The following is a 13,634-nucleotide window of genomic DNA, read 5'->3' on the forward strand; positions in this document are numbered from 1 at the left end:
TCTGCCCCACTCCCACCCAAAAAAGTCACAAATGTCAAATCATATTTTCCCATTTCTTGCTGGAAGTCTTGAATGACTCAGCAGTGCCTATGCAAAGCTCTCAGCTGTTAATTGAAGGAGTGTGGTTGCTAAATCTAGGGTAAAAAGAAACCCTCATTCCGGGGGGTGGGGGGACACTTTCATGGCTAGTTCATAAAGAATCCATAGAAAGGCACAAACCCATTTTTTTCCATTCTTGATTGCTGTCATTAAGTCTCTGTTTGTATAATGGAAATAATTCAGGAATTTATGGGGCAGATAAGAAGAAAGAGTAATGCTGGAGGTCAGTCTCTGAAAGAACAGGTTCCAGGGCTATCATTACATTGTTAATCTGAATCAATATTCTGGCTCATAACAATGACCTTGAAACAATCCATTGCATGGCTCCTTGTTTGCTTCTGATGGATTTATATAGGGTTGTTTTTTAATCTGGGGAAACTGCTATGGAATTATTTGGTATTTGTGCTGTGAAAACTTCAATACACAGAACACATTTATTATTATTTAATTTGTAACCCTTTTGCCAGCTGGAGTCGGCAGCAAGTAGGGCTGGATTCAATATCTAGGGGTTCCTTTTCAACATACAACACAGAACCGGCTCGAGCCCACACCCAGTAATCTGGCACAATTACACACCACCCATTGGGTGCCTCTAAGAGGCAATACTTCCCCTCTCGCGAGCACAGCATCTGAGTGTAGAATAGAAAATGTTAATAAAAACGAGGGAAGTAACCTGGCATTAACTTGGGAAAATGCCGCAAGAAGGATTCATAAGCATAAAACTGTGAGCAAAACACCCAACCCAGAGTATGTTGGACAGTGTCCTTTTGCCTCAGGTTTAAAGTCCAACAACCAAAAGCTCCTTTAATGTGCCCCTCCCTTTTCTCTCCACCATACAGTTGTTGTCCATGGTCAGTGAAGACCCAGCGGTCAGAAGTGCATTTGTGTGAGTTCACCTCCCAACCTGGGCAGGGGTGGAGGGTAGGCACCTTGCTTGCTTCACTGTCCAGGCACTCGCTCTGGCATCAGCTGCTCTGCCAGCTGCTCGCCACACCGCATGCTCTGGAATGTCTTAACCATGTAACACAGCTGTCAGTGATTTCCACTGTTAACGGGGAAACCTCACTGCTAGTGCAGACTGGGCAGCCTCTTGCATCAGACACACTGCCCAAAGCAAGTCTAATGCTTAGACCTGGTTATCATTGTCTTCAGCTCTACTGGTCTGCACCAAAAGACTCAACTGAGTCTTAATCCACTCTGTTATTACACAGTGGAGAGAGGAAGAGTCAAATGGTGTTTAGGATCCTTAGGATCCACACCACCAAATACTTGTCCCCACCCCACTTGTCTCTCAACTCCACTGTTCTTTGGCACTCTTGTGGCCTGTCTAGCGAGTGCAGATTAGTTGAGGGTGAGTCCCTCAATCAGGGTATGCCACACACAGTTCTGATGCCCTTAGTTCACACAACAAGGATAACAACCCTTTATTATAAGGGTTTTACATAGTAACAAGCCTTGTGGATGGGGGGAAGTGATAAAGGTGGCATATCTTGAATTTAGTAAGCCTTTTTATACTGTCTCTCATAAACAAAGTAGGGAAATACAACCTAGATCGAGCTACTATAAGGTGGGTGCAGAACTGATTAGAAAACCATTTCCAGTGAGTAGTTATCAGTGGCTCACGGTCAAGCTGGAAGCACATATTGAGTGGGATCCTGCAGGGATCAGTTCTGGGTCCAGTTCTGTTCAATACCTTCGTCAATGATTTAGATAATGGCAGAGAGTACACTTATAACGTTTGCGGATGATACCAAGGTGGGAGGGGTTGTAAGTGCTTTGGCGGATAGGATTAAAATTCAAAATGATCTGGACAAGCTGGAGAAATGGTCTGAAGTAAACAGAATGAAATTCAATAAGGACAAATGCAAAGTACTCCACTCAGGAAGGAACAATCAGTTGCACACATACAAAATGGGAAATGGCTGTCTAGGAAGGAGTACTACGGAAAGGGATCTGGGACTCCTAGTGGATCACAAGCTAACTATGAGTCAACAGTGTAACACTTACAAAAAAAGCAAACATCATTCTGGGATATATTACCCGGAGTGTTGTAAGCAAGACACGAGAAGTAATTCTTCCGCTCTACTCTGTGCAGATTAGGCCTCAACTGGAATATTGTGTCCAGTTCTGGGCGCCACATTTCAGGAAAGATGTGGACAAACTGGAGAAAATCCAGAGAAGAGCAACAAAAATGATTAAACGTCTAGAAAACATGACCTGTGAGGGAAGACTGAAAAAAATTGCGTTTGTTTAGTCTGCAGAAGAGAAGGCTGAAAGGGGACATAATAACAGTTTTCAACTACATCAAAGGTTGTTACCAGGAGGAGGGAGAAAAATTGTTCTCCTTAGCCTCTGAGGATAGGACAAGAAACAATGGGCTTAACTTGCAGCAAGGTCCGTTTAGGTTGGATATTAGGAAAAACTTCCTAACTGTCAGAGGGGTTAAGCACTGGAATAAACTGCCTAGGGAGGTTGTGGAATCTCCATTGTTGGAGATTTTTAAGAGCAGGTTAGACAAACACCTGTCAGGGATGGTCTAGTTAATACTTAGCCCTGCCATGAGTGCAGGGGACTGGACTAGGTGACCTCTGGAGGTCCCTTCCATTCCTAGGATTCTATGATTAGCCTTGCTCCCAATAACAAGGTGAGTTGTAATCCAACACCAGCGAAAAATGATCATTTGAGCAAAACATTGCCGTCATGCTGCGTTCCTAGGCAGAATGGACATAGCTATGCAAACAAGGTGGGTTCATGAAGTCTTCTTCCTCAGCTCATCACTAAATACCAGGGGAGAGCTCAAGTGCAGACCCTGCTTACAAATTGATTGATTGTATTATCGTAGGGCCTAATTGCCCTAGTCATGGGCTGGGACCTCATTGTGCTAGGTGCTGTAAATACACATAACAAAAAGACAGTCTCTGCCCCAAGAGTTTACAGTCCAAGCGTAAGGCAAGAGGCAGCAAATTGATGCAGACTGATGCATCAATTACAAGGTAGTGAGCTCAACACACCAGCAGCCTAGGGTCTTAGTGGGTATTTTCTGCAGAATTTTAGATTGTTTAACAACATTACTAGCCCTTCTGTCTGTGAATAAATCCTTCTCAATGTGGAACTGATGTAGGGCTGCCTTGTAGGGTCTGCAAACAGCTAGCTGCCTTCATCTCAGTTGGATGTTAAATTTTGAGGCTGAATGACAAATAAAATGTCAACATTACTAAATTATCAGCATACCTAGAAACCTTTAGATGATACACTTTATCCAGTTGGTTTCATTTGAAATTAAATATCATTGAATAAAGTTGGGAAATTTTAAAGATGCAAATCCTTGAAGGGCTATCAAATATTTGATTTTTATTTAAGAACTGACATTGAAAAAAGGGATTTTTTTTCTACTTCAGCAAAATGTATTAGACCAAATGTATTCCTGGTTAACTTATTAACTTCAGTGGAGTTGTTACAGAAGTTATATATTTGACCCCGTATTTCTAGCTGGCTAACTACAATGTCACGTTCAGGAATGGGATGCTGAAATAGACTGTCGATCCTGCATACAATATGACAGCTAAACTGTGCTGCTATGCTTATTAGAATTGATAAACTAAGTATTGCCTCATAGATGTAATGTGAATATGCATCAACTGCTTGACAATTGCATAATCAAACTTCCCTTTTTTTGAAATTCAAACATTACTATGTCAGATAAAAGCCCTTTCAAATACACATGTGTAGCTCAAAATGTGATATCCAGTGGACTAATAAGTTTACATTAGACAGCTGGCTACATTAGGAAATGTATATTCCTCTAACTTTCCTATTGTAAGATTGTTGCTTTTGTATGAATATGTTGACTACAGTGTGCATTTAGTAGATCTCTGTTAGGTAAATCTCTTAATTGAGTAACAAGCATAACTTCTAATAAATTACTGTTCCCAGGGGAACCTATAGGTTTTAAATAGGTATATCTTTCAAAAAATATTAATCACTATTTTTGGAATATACCTATATATTAAACTGAACATTTTAAAATACTTCTTATAAAAGTCTTTCACAGCATTAATGAAGTACACCAGTAAATCGGTAATCTGATTTTCTTTAGAAATAACATATAATTATTTTTGTTTAATTAAATGTCTATAATATTACCAAAAGGAATAATAATACTCTAGTCCCTTTAACCAGTTTTAATCAATTGAGATTATCTTTTATTTAAATCAAAGGCATCTTGTAGCTCTTCTGAGGGTATTGGATCAAAACTTCATTATGCAGTATATGAACATGAGAAAAGGTACTTAAATCCTGTAGAGCACCATCCATCTGATAAGTATTAAAAGGCTTAGTTCAGTCACATGAAAGCATGCACTGCAAATGCTACACCACGGTTGTCTTACCACCAAATGGTAATTAGACCTTTCCTCTTGCACAGGAGCACAAGCTGATTTGCTTTGTTTGTTTGTGGCTTTAAAATTTTCACTAGTTCACATAATAGTTAGGATTAGGAATTTATTAAGGGATAAAGACTGCTTTGCATCTCAATATTGCTTTCAGTCAACAATGGCACAACCATTTCTGAACATATTATATCTACAAGCATGGCTTTTCTTGTTCCAAATCTGATTTCCCTCCTCCATACTACAGGTTCTTCTTTCCAAAATTGATGACATGTTCTTTTATGTCCTGATGGGCTCCAGAGTCTCAAGATAAAACAATTTGTAATGTGATACGCTATTGTAACTAGGTTATTTTTAAATTATCTTTTTTATATTAAGGCCACCAAGTCAACCTAGTTCAGGTTTTGCTGTAAACATGGTCTAGAAGGTGATCTGATTCTTTACATATACCATTTAAAAAAATCCCCCATTTCTCAGTAAAATTTATTTCCAAAATCTAGAACATTTTGACACACAAAAATTACTAAAGACTATTAGTTTTTCAGTAAGATATGCTTTAATCACAAGATGCAATGTGGTAGAATCAAATTTGGTTAGTAACACAAAGGAAATAATGACACTAAATATTAATTAATGCAAAGGTAAAGTTGAAAGTCTGAACAAAATTAGAATTGGGAAACAGTTAAAATACAGGTAAGTTTATGGTTGTTGGTTGTTTTTGGGGTGTGTGTGTGTGTGTGTGTGAAAAGTGACTTAAAAGAAATGGCATTTTAGGGTTGCATGTTTAATGATACATTAAACATAAAGAACCATAATTTTAAATGCAGAATGTTGCTTGGGTTACTTGAGTTTTCATAATAGATATTCTCCAATATTTATTTTTGAAGGCAAAGATACCATTATATTGTAGAATAAAAAATGGTTTTATTTAGCATTTTTAAGCTTCCATAGTAATGAAATAGATACTAATAGTGTGATTGTTTAGGCAAAACACAGCAGCTGTTGTGTGTTCAACAATAGCTCATGCAAACCGTTGGACACTAGGATCTGCTTTTTGGAATACAGATAACTAGCAAACTGATTTTATTCCTCCTTTTTCTTAAATGACTTGGAATCTTTAATTTGCAGAATGAAGGGATTTTAATTTACAGTGCAGATCACCACAATATTAATACATTAAGACCAGAAGAGACAATTAGGATCATCTAGTCTGACTATCTGCATAAGACAAGCCCATATAATTTCATCCAGTAATTTCTGCAGCTTTTGATTGAGCTACACATGTTGTATCTGTTGTAATTCATGGAGGCGGTTTGTGGTGAAAAGATGCAAAATAAAATTTCAGCAACATTTAGAGTGGTGTTTACAAAAGCTGAAGTACAATTAAACCAAACCACATTTCAAACCTGCTTATCAAAAGGATGCTTGTTTACCGTTTCTAAGTATGTGAAGCAATAATAGGGAGTCACGAATGTCATGCATATCCATAACATCAGTATTCTAAATGAGTGACTTGCCAAGAGATCTGAGCAAATTAAAGTTGTGGTAGGGAATGGTCCAGGAGGTATTTGCGCTCAGAAAATCTTATTACATGCCATTTGGTGCCATCCTAGTGGACTCAAAATGTTCTTTACAAGGCAGAGAGAGTCAGCAAAGGCTTAGCAGAATCTGGAGACTGGCTAATTACATTAGAGTTGGGGAAACACAAATACTGCAAAGCGGGGGTTCTCAAATCTTTTTATAGTTTGCATATTTTAACATATAGATGGGGCAATGAGACATTCAATCAGAACATCATGTGGCAAATACAGCAATTGCTTACACAAAAATTAATATTAGGAAAGAAACTGGACTTTAGCAGCTGGGGTTAGGAGAGCCAGCACTGTGTGACCAGCCAGTTCTTCCAGTCCCCAGATTATCAGAAAGTGCTTCATCGGCTACCAGACAGGGCCGGCTCCAGGACCAGCAAAGGAAGCAGGTGCTTGGGGCAGCCAATGGAAAGGGGCGGCACGTCCGGGTCTTCAGGGGCAATTCGGCGGCGGGTCCTTCAGTCCCTCTCGGAGCGAAGGACCCGCCGCCAAATTGCCACCGAAGAATGAAGCGGCGCGGTAGAGCTGCTGCTGAAGTGCCACCAATCTTGGCTTTATCTCTCTACGCCCCCCCCCCCGCTTCGCCGCTTGGGGCGGCAAAAAAGCTGGAGCCGGCCACGCTACCAGAGGTCCATCATCTGCAGCTTGAGAACAACTAAGTAGGGTTAGAAACTAGTTGAGGGCCTGGAGGTTAGTGGCAATTGCGATAAATTACAACATGGTTTTACGAAGGGCAGATCGTGCCAAACGAATCTGATCTCCTTCTTTGAGAAAGTAACGGATTTATTAGATAAGGGAAATGCGGTGGACCTGATATACCTGGATTTCAGTAAAGCGTTTGATACTGTACCCCATGAGGAATTATTGGTTAAACTGAAAAACATGAGGATCGATATGAAAATCCAGAGGTGGATAAGGAATTGGTTAATGGGGAGAATGCAGCGGGTCGTATTAAAGGGTGAATTGTCGGGTTGGAGGGAGGTTACTAGTGGAGTGCCTCAAGGTTCGGTTTTGGGACCCATTTTATTTAATCTATTTATAACTGACCTCGGAACCGATTGCAGGAGTGGGCTGATAAAGTTTGCGGATGATACAAAAGTGGGAGGCGTTGTAAATTCGGAGGAGGATAGGGATATCCTGCAGGGAGACTTGAATGAGCTTGTCGTATGAAAAGAGACTAGAGGAGCTTGGGTTGTTTAGTCTGACAAAGCGAAGGCTGAGGGGGGATATGATTGCTATCTTTAAATATATTAGAGGGATTAATACGAGGGAGGGAGAAGAATTATTCCAGCTAAGTACTAATGTGGATACGAGAACGAATGGATATAAACTGGCCGTGGGGAAGTTCAGGCTTGAAATTAGACGAAGGTTTCTGACCGTCAGAGGGGTGAAATATTGGAACGGCCTTCCGAGGGAAACGGTGGGGGCGACGGACCTGTCTGGTTTTAAAGATTAAGTTAGATAAATTTATGGAGGGAATGGTTTAATGGTAAAACATAGTAGTCGAGGAAAACCAAGCAATGGTAGGTAAATTGTACAATGGCTGACAGGGGTCAGGCTGGAGACTCTTGCCTATATGCTCGGGGTCTTACTGATCGCCATATTTGGGGTCGGGAAGGAATTTTCCTCCAGGGCAGATTGGCTGAGCCTCTGGAGGTTTTTCGCCTTCCTCCGCAGCATGGGGCAGGGATCTCTAGCAGGAGGGTTTCTGCCGATTGAAGCCACCTAAAACAGGATTGGGGACTTCAACAGCAGAGTCCAGGGAAGGGGTAGGGACGGTTTTGTGGCCTGCAGCATGCAGGGGGTCAGACCAGATGATCATAATGGTCCCTTCTGACCTTAAAGTCTATGAGTCTATGAGTTTTTGGGATTTCCCCCTGGACGGGGATTTGGAGCCCAAAAAGCCGGACATGTCCAGGGAATATCCGGACGTATGGTAACCCTAGCTGTAAGAAACGTATCAAAAGAATCTACACAGATCCAGAAGCTCTTGTTGACAGTGACTATTACTTTTCTAGCCTTGGAAGGCCTGCAGTTAACTGAAATACAACATTGTCTTTACCGAGCAGAGCTGTTTATCTTTGTATATCATAGCAGATATTTTTGTTTTGAAGAAGAAAGTGGAGGGAGGGCCTTGATCTCAGGCTGCCTAAATGTACCGTAGTTTGTGATGAGGCGCAGCAATGGCTTCCTATAATGAAGTGCTACAGGAAATTGCTGACTTTATCCCAATTTGTATTATATCTGTTTTGCAAAGAGTTGTAGCTGTTTGAGCTGCTTTCATACAGTTTATCCCATATGAACTTTATTGAGTTCAGCAAAACATTCTCTTGGTATCTTTCTCATAGCCTTGGCTAACAGAGCCTGAGAACAAGCAGTGTGAGAGAAGCTAATCTTTGAGAAGCATAACAGAAACTTGTTTTCACATGGCTGAATGGGTCAGGGGATTGCCCTAGGTAAAACTGAAAGTAATGTGTCTGTGAGGTGGAAGGAAGCCTCAAAGCAATTCTTCCCATTCAACTCAGCTTTCACAGGCTTGTTTCTGGAGATGCATCTGCAAATCTTTTTGCTGCAAGAGGTGTCTTCAGACAGGAAGTGCGATAAGCCTTCATTTAGGGACGTGATAAAGATACAAGAAAACGCTTTCCATGTGGAAACCAAATGCTCGGGTTTAGAAATGGTCAGGATCAAGTTACTTTTATTTCTCCTCTAAGTGAAAGCAAAGTTAGGCCCCAATCCTGCAAGGAGCTCTGGGTGGGCAAATCCCTGCATCTATGTGGTGCCCCATTGACTCCAGTCACATTTTCTGCCTGCGTGGGGCAGAATTGGGGCCTTAAAGATTACTCTGTCTAGAATGAACTCTTATCTACACTCAACAACTACAGTTTGGGGAGACTTGATACTAGGGCCACCCTGCCAACTCCTGATGTGTTTAAAACATGGTTTATTCTTGCAGCAGAGATGGAACTGGACTGTGTTTAAAAAAAGTTGAACGGTTCTACTAAAGTCTAACACTTAAGGTTACCATTCGTCCAGGTTTTCCTGGACATTGCCTCTTTTTTGAGACTCCATCCTCTGTCCTGGTGGGATTTTTCAAATGTCCCGATTTTTTCAGAGCAGACGCTGCAGCTCAGAAAGAGCCCTGATTGGTCCCCTTCCTGACTGGTTCCTCCTCTGCATTGGCAACTGATTGGTCCATTCTCTCCTCCCTCGTCACCACCACAACAGCTGCCAGATCCTGTCCACCCATGCCCTGGAGTCCTGCAGGGAGGCGCTGATTGACAGCTGTTCCTGCATCGTGAGCTTGTGCCAGCTGCCCTACCATCACGACAGAGAGTGACACTGCCCCTCCCTCCAGTGAGTACCCCTGCTGCAGGTAACCCCTCCAGCTCCCCCAACTGTATTCCCCCTTCAGCTCCCACTCCCAATCCCACAGCGTCCTCTTTTTTGGGAACTTGAAATATGGTAACCCTAGACCTTGTTAAAACATGGTACCATCTCACCTATACTTTAACACCAAATCACACTTGAACATCAAATCATATTTGAACGATGTAGGAGACTACCCTGTTGTAACTCAATCCCTAAACAGAGTAGTTTTTGAATTGTAGACTAGACCTTAATTCAGCTGCTGCTTTAACTCACTAGGACAGCATGTGCACAGAGTACCACAGAAACCAGGGAACGTTGCTGCAGAATTTAGGTCAAACTTGCTATGGTGTATGGAAGTCTTTTACCGCGTCTTAATGAATAACTAATGGTAGACAATTCCACCCAAAATTTCAATGTTACTAATTAAATTAAGCTTTAAAACCAGATAGGTATTATACTCATTTTAGAGATGGCTAAATTAAAATACTGTATGTAGAAGCTAAATGACTTGCCTAAGGTCACAGAGTGAGTCCTTGGCAGAGCTGGGAATATAAGGAATCTTGACTTTCAGTTCTTTGCTCTATCTTCCAGACAACATTGTCGAGGAAGCTAATATCCTGTTACATTTGGATCAATAAATGATGCATAATATATGTTTAGGCACTACAGTAATACAAATAATTTCATGTCCAAGAAATACCTTTATAAGGAACCTGGAATCTTCTTGCTCTCAATTTTCACATAGTTGGTGCTTTACAAATAATAAATTCGCTGGTCCAAAAAAAGCTATCCTCTGCCTTGTCTATTTTTCCTCAGGGAATAATGAAGTTACAAACTCTCCCTCCCCTCCATCCTAATGGCAGCCTTTCTTTCTTTTTCTTTTTCTTTTCTTTCGCTCATTCCAACAGCACTGCAAGTGATAGAGAATTAATTATCTCCTCCTGCTCTCACTCCAAAAAGGTTACAGAATTAGTAGGAGCAGAAATAGTCTTAAGCATGATTCTTAGATACCTTTTAAGATACAGAAGGCAAATGGAGCTTTCTGCCAAGCTGTCAATAGTTAGTAAATGTCTGATAGCTTATTGCTGCTGGCTATTCTGCATAAACAGTAAATGCACAGATGTCAGTAACGTCTACTAAATTTATAGAGCTAACTTATTTCTTTTCCAGGTATTTTTACTGATTTATTGATACATAGGAGAATGGCCTTGTGACTAAAGCAGAGGACAAGGAATTGAAAAAACTAAGTTCTATTCCCTGCTCTACCTTGCACTTCCTGTGTAACCCTTGGGTAAGTCACAATCTGCAAAATGGGAATAAAATGATGTCGTGAGGCTTAATTAATGTTTGTAAAATGGTTCAAGATCCTCCAATCTTGCACTTCCATAGTGCCTTTCCTATGTCTCTGATCCTTGCGTGCATTATATAGATCTGCTCACAAGGATCGATTGGCAGCACTAGGGGTTCTATTGTAAAAGAAATGCAGTATGACACAGTATTATGTAAACAAAGTGTTTCTCTAGCAGATTACTGTCCCAGTCACAAGAGTATTCATCACAGAGTACACGTAAACATCAGGTTGGTAATCCGATACAAGACTATTTTTTCCTCCAATCCATATAATACCCTTTCTATGATGATGCACTAATGCCTCACAGGAAATTCTGTACATGCAGTGAACTGGGTACTGGTAGTATGGCAAAAAGTTATTTGCTCAACAATAACTCTTATATAGTTATGGGTAATTATCCTAGATGCTGACTCCGTGGGTGTTCTGGGGCTGGAGAACCCCTGGAAAAATAATAGCGGGTGCTCTGCACCAACCAGCCACTCACCGATCAACTGTTTGGCAGGCCCTGCTGATCAGTTTGATGCTATGGTCAAAAGAGCCAATGCAGTCCTGGGAAGTATAAACCGGGGAATCTCAAGTAGGGATAGAGAAGTTATTTTGTCTCTGTATTTTGCACTTGTGCAACTGCTGCTGGATTACTGTGTCCAGTTCTGGTTCCCACAATTCAAGAAGGATGTTGATAAATTGGAAAGGGGTTCAGAGAAAAGCCAAGAGAATGATAAAGGATTAGAAAACATGTCCTAACGTGGTAGACTCAAGGATCTCAATCTACTTAGCTTAGCAAAGAGAATGTTAGGGGGTGACTTGATTACAACCTGTAAGTATATATGTGGGGAACCAATATTTGATAATGGGCTCTTCAGTCTAGCAGAGAGAGAATCCAGTGGCTTGAAGCTGAAGCTAGACAAATTCAGACTGGAAATAATTTTTTAACAGAGTTATTAATCATTGGAACAGTTTACCCAGGGTCGTTGTGGATTCTCCATCACTGACCATTTTAAAATCAAGATTTGATGTTTTTCTAGAGGATCTGCTCTAGGAATGATTTTGGGAGTTCTATGGCATGTGTTATACAGGGAGTCAGACTAGATAATCCCAATGGTCTTTTCTGGCCTTGGAATCTAAGAACCATGATACAATGCTCCAAACAGCGGACTATCCTGTTTTTGTTTTTATTGTGGCTGTACCATCTATCTCTGGAGTAGAAATGTTTTTTATATCTAACAAACTCATGCATCCAAGCCTTTCTCTTCCTCCAGCGGGACTGAAGCTCTAACACTGCAACAGCAAAATCCCTAAGACAGTGGTCCCCAAACTTTTTATGTTGTGCCCCCCCAACCCATAATGGAATCTGTGTGCACCCGCGTGGGATCCAGAGTCTGGAGCCGGGGACCCAGGATCGGGGCCATGAGTGGAGCTGCACTGTGGTCAGAGCCAAGGGCTGAGGCTGGGACCGGAGCTTGGGGCAGAATGGGGCTATGTGACGTTCCTTCCCTGCCCCCTGTGGGGGTTGGCCTGGACCCCACTGTCCCCCCCCTCCCCCCGAACATTCCTCCACACCCCCCTATAGGGACACACCTCACAGTTTGAGGACCACTGCCCTAAGGTCTACACCATGTGTATGCAATGAAGTCCAAGAGGGGCTAACCTTTTGGTGGGGCTCTGTCGTGTTTGCATTGCTAAGAATTGTCACAGCATTTTGGTATTTAAAGTATTAAGTGTGCATAGCATCTACTCAGAATTGTTTGTTAGCATTGTGATCGATAATGGCACAAATATCTACACATCTCCAGGGAACCTGCTATGTCCCTAAACCTTCAGTTTACAGGGTAGCTGCTATCTTCCTTCCAGATAACAATTAACCAGTACTAATTAGGCGTTTAAAGCCACTACTAGAATAATGGAAAGTTCCACTTTCTCCCCAGGTGACTTACTAATTAATAAACCCCTGGGATACTCTGCCTCGAGTGTCAAAACTTCCGGTGTCAATTTTCAGACATAGGAAGACCATGTACTTTAGCTAGGCATTAGGGGATCCTATGGGTAGGGGTCCTTGGCCTAGGGTTAGGGTTCCTATGGGTAGGGTACTTGGAGCTAGGGTCAAGTTTCCTATGGGTAGGGCAGACAGCATTTGTTTTAACTTATTTTTTCTTTCTTCTCTTCTCCTAGCCGGAAGCACATTTGTGAATGACATTATAAATGTGCATGAAGTAATGAAAAATATTGCCCAGTAGGTGCATTGAAAAGTTTCTTTTCCATCCCTCTCTTGGAGTAGGAGAGAAAAAGGGAGGCCTTTCTTAAGGTAAGCCCAGATGGTGGTATGTTCCCAATGTGCTTATAAGGAATGACAGGGATAATTCAATACAGAACTGTTGTGGAGATCCATGATACTAGATGAATGGAAGTCACAGCAGGGGTGGAGAGGTATAGCATCATGAGTCCCTGTATACTTGTGTTCTCCTTTAGATCTCTAGGGGACCAAAGAATTGCCAAAGTAGGCCCTAACAGGGTAAACTGCTCAAATTAGAGCAATGCATGCTGGATCCTTCTCTCTGCTGGATGGGGGAGAAGGAAAAGTTGAGGGCAGATGCTTCACTTCATGCAAACTGTGTACGGGGCCAGGATTTCAGGAAAGTGCCCATCCAACCTATATACCTTTTGGGAATGTTTGGTCATCCTTAAAATACAGTAATTGCTATTGAAGTCCTAAATACTTCCTTATTTCCTGGGCTACTGATGGAAAGTCCTTCATTAATTATCCCAGGGATTCACGTGTGCCACTGCTGACTTTCTTCTTCTGCTCCACCCCCAGCACATGTGAATTTATGCAGTAAA

At 41.6% G+C, this 13,634-nt stretch overlaps 1 protein-coding gene across 9 annotated transcripts in view; it reads left to right on the plus strand.

Moving 5' to 3' along the window:
* The window catches only part of STN1 (STN1 subunit of CST complex), a 69,089-nt gene that overhangs the window by 7,462 nt on the left and 47,993 nt on the right, over positions 1-13,634 (plus strand). Inside the window, exons 2-4 of one of the 9 annotated variants that reach the window (XM_034778003.1) lie at positions 9,192-9,433; positions 10,619-10,739; positions 12,969-13,101. The gene's annotated coding sequence lies outside the window, so the exon portion shown is untranslated. Of the gene's footprint in view, positions 1-4,320; positions 4,385-9,191; positions 9,453-10,618; positions 10,740-12,968; positions 13,102-13,634 lie in introns of those variants that run through there. The other 8 variants (XM_034778004.1, XM_034778001.1, XM_034778005.1 and 5 more) reach the window with 8 other exon arrangements.

This window comes from Trachemys scripta, chromosome 7 (assembly GCF_013100865.1).
Source record: "Trachemys scripta elegans isolate TJP31775 chromosome 7, CAS_Tse_1.0, whole genome shotgun sequence".
In the NCBI taxonomy this organism is placed as follows: Eukaryota; Metazoa; Chordata; order Testudines; family Emydidae; genus Trachemys; species Trachemys scripta.